The following is a 3987-nucleotide window of genomic DNA, read 5'->3' as shown; positions in this document are numbered from 1 at the left end:
TATATATATATATATATAGTGACTTACAAAATGCTTGTTTAGTATACATGACATATTTATGATGAAATTATGCATATTGTTCTATTTTCTTGCATTGATTTCAACTGTAGGTTTCGTGTAACCTGTTCAGCTATGGTTTCTCACTCTTGTTGCTTTTACATGTTTTCAGAGATGATTGGGTAGATAATATTTGTTGATAGAGCTATATTTTATGTATGGATTTTGTGATCATGATAAGTTTGTATGTTTTGTTGGGATTATTAAAAAATCATAATCAATGTATATAAATGTTTTTTATTTGATTTAAATAGTCTTAATGTATATAAGGAAAAAGAAATGATAAAGATCTTTAGCTTTATTTTTATACTATTTTTGATGATTTAATAAGTCTGTGTAAATAAAATCAGAAGTTTAAAAAAATTTCTTCAAAATAGAGTTTGGATTAAATAATATGTTGCTCACTCGACTTGTTATAATCTACTCATATACTGATTATATTATGTCGGGTTGTGACATTCACATAGTTCATTAAATTCTATTCCATAAGGAATTATAAAGTTTAAATAGAAATTAAAATGTTTCGATGTTGAAACTTTATTCTCATTGATGTGTATGTTGGTCATTTATCTGGTTTATGTTTTGATAATTCTAAGCTTCTAAGTCGAGTGATGATAGAGGTATGTTATGTTTACAATGGGGATGGAGGCAGACGATTTCAAGCGATTTTGTCTAGATAATCAATGGTTTGATGTGGCTTACATCAACGATTTAGAAAGTGGAGGCCATGATAAGTTACATAAAGAGATTAAGAGTGTGTATGAGGCAGCTGCAGCTTTTTGAAGAAGCAGTTGCAAAATTGCTTCAAGGGTAAGCTATTGTTGATGGTGAAGCAGTCAATTTATTTTGGTTGATTTGATGTGGTAGTTGTTTATGAGTAAAAAGACTACTTTCTGATATATATGTGTTGGATGTAAGTTCACAAATTCAAAAATAATTCAAACAGAAAAACAAAAATAATTTTTAATAGTTCAAAAAAATTTAGAATTCTATTTTTATACTACATTAAGTGCAATACATCACTTAGCACATAATAACACAAAAATTAAAATTAAAATAATAATAAGTAATATTACAATAACAATATTCTTTATGTCCAAATGATCAAGTCTTTGAGAGAATTTTCTTTCTAAAACTTCTCTCTAGACATGATCACTATCTCAAGTAAATTCATCACTTTCATCAACCCATCTAAAAAAATACATTCGTTAAGTATTCTATTTCTAGAACAAAAAATATTCTCTCATAGCTAACTTCTCATCTTAAAGTATATCCAGAACATTGCATATCGTAATTACAGTACATAACTCTAGAAGCATTTGAGCTCCTTGAACTCATATTTCTTGAGAATACAATGCCAATGCTTAAAAAAAATGGACTATATGTGTGATTGAGAAGTAAATAAATAAATAAATAACTAAGGGCTCAAAGTTAACATAAATAAATGCATAAAAAAGAGATCTTAGTTATCTTTAAGATTTCATTGAACTTGTATATGTTAAAAAGCAAAGTGGCATAAAGGCAATCCAAAAAAAAAAACCATAAGATCATATGACTCATCATAGATCACAAGAAAAAAAAAAGTTGTTTAGAGATTTCACAGACCACTGAAAACTATAAATGGAAGCACATAACTTCCCAAACTTTAGAAAAATATGACCAACAGGTATATTGACATATACATAATAGCCTCATTCAACTGTATTTTGAGAAAATATGTTCACCATATAACTATTATAGTTTCTTTGTAGCCATAACACACGATCAACTCTAATGTTCAAATATTAAAAAAAATATAAGGCTAAAATCATGGAAGGAAAAATATGCATAAAATTTTTTTTTATTATCTATTTCAACAAAAAACTGAATTCATCCCAATAGGCACTCCAAAGTTTTCTTACAAAATCCTACTTTCATATGTGATTTGTTTCCTCAATCGATTAGTTATAGATATTTAAGACATTCACTAAAATATATGTGATATATGTCCTCAATTCAATAATCATTTGAACACCCTCTGGTCAATCTGGTGTCTCAAAGTCTTTCATTTCAAATCTTTTTTTAGCATTGATTATTCTATATGATATGCACATAGGACCCTCATATATGACCCTAAAGTTCACAACATCTTAAGGTGGATGCCTATGTATAAAGATTTGCAGAGTTGTCATGGTTGCAACTATTTTTACTTGCTTTTTGAAGGGATATATTGGCATATCCCAAAGTATAATTTATTCTATTTCATACACTAAATGCTCTCTTAATTATACTCCGCAATAATGAGGGTTTCTAATTAAAAAATTCATTCCTAGATCTAACCACTTCCCTGCCACATTCAAAATCAGGAATGTGGCACTTCATATCAGGAAAGGGCTTTAAGAAATCTCATCATATGGTGCTTTCTGAATATAAGAACTATTATGGCGTCCAGTCAAAATTAATTTATTATAATTCCATGATTGGACTAACAACCTGGCGACATTGAGAATTTGTATTCACGTCTCCTAGTTGCAAATTTGAATATACGACTATCATGAGAACTGCCTTCACATCTTGTCATTAAGAAGGTAAAGTACATGTTAAAGTATATACTGCTAATTTGTGTTGGGGATCCACATGTCCAATATATGCAATCTTATCATCATTGGCAATACATCTATCGACATGTGTGTCATCAATTACTCATATAAAATTCTACTTGAAATGATTATACTTACATTTAATATTTAGTAAAATATATGTATCAATTAAAAAGATTATATGATGTGTACTTCAAAGAATGACATATATTATGTATTGTTACATATTTCTCTTGGTGTATGTCTAAAGAGTGGGATCTATTAGCTTAAAAATGTTTGATGACAGTCTTACCAACGAATTAAGACCAACATCAAAATACCTACTAATACTTGATTGAGTGTTGAAATTTCTTGAAAGTAGCAGGTGTCAGCACATTATGTGACATTATATTTTAAGTAATGAACAATATTTCCCTAAGTGCAAATTTGTATGATCCATTCAAATTATAAAGATTTTGTGATTCATCTAGCATATCATAGAAACTTTTTTGGACATTCAAAACATGTTATGAATTCTATGTGGGTTACCTTTAAATTGCTCACCAATCCATCTGTCACCAATAGAGGAGGATGTCATGCAAGAATTCTTACACATAAGTTTGGTAAAATTCATTGATGAGGCATTGTAGCTATTAAAATTGTTATTTATTGTACTGTCTTTAATATTTCATCATCATTTGATGGACCCATCAAAATACATTATGCATGTCAAAAATAGAAAGTAAGTTATAAATTTGACCAAAAAATGGACAACTAACTTTGAGAAAAGGTTATTTAGAACATAATTGAAATATTGCGATCTAATAGAAAGATAAATACAATTCTTAGCAAAAACATATAAAGCATTACCATAAACACACAAATATATATAATTCAAGTAGAAATTCAACTTAATGTAAAAATAACTAAATCACAAATTATTTCACCAATTCAATTATATTGATTATTAAAGAAATAATGATGGTAATAAATCCTCTACCTCGACACCATTGTTGTAAAAGTCTCCCGCGTAGTTGGGTTTTCAAGAAGTTTTGTGGAAAATAAATAAAATGACATGTTCTCAAAGATTTCATGAGTGTGGTCCAATAGTTTATTGGTTCATGTCATAAAAGGGAATATGTATTGTGTGAGAACTGGGCATCATATTAATCTAAGTTGTAACTAACTGCAAAATTTATTCACTTAAGAATTTGGCATTGGCTTTTTTTTTCTTTTTAGATTGTTGGTTTTGTGGTGCACAACATTTGGATTGACTAGATTTAGTGTGTTATACCTCCCGGGCCAGTTCATCGTTAACTTCAATGAGCATATTCTTGCTTATCAAAATTCTAAGGAGTGTTTTGTGTTGCAA

This window comes from Phalaenopsis equestris, unplaced genomic scaffold (assembly GCF_001263595.1).
Source record: "Phalaenopsis equestris unplaced genomic scaffold, ASM126359v1 Scaffold000240, whole genome shotgun sequence".
Taxonomy (NCBI): Eukaryota; Viridiplantae; Streptophyta; class Magnoliopsida; order Asparagales; family Orchidaceae; genus Phalaenopsis; species Phalaenopsis equestris.
Note: the sequence above shows the minus strand (reverse complement) of the source record.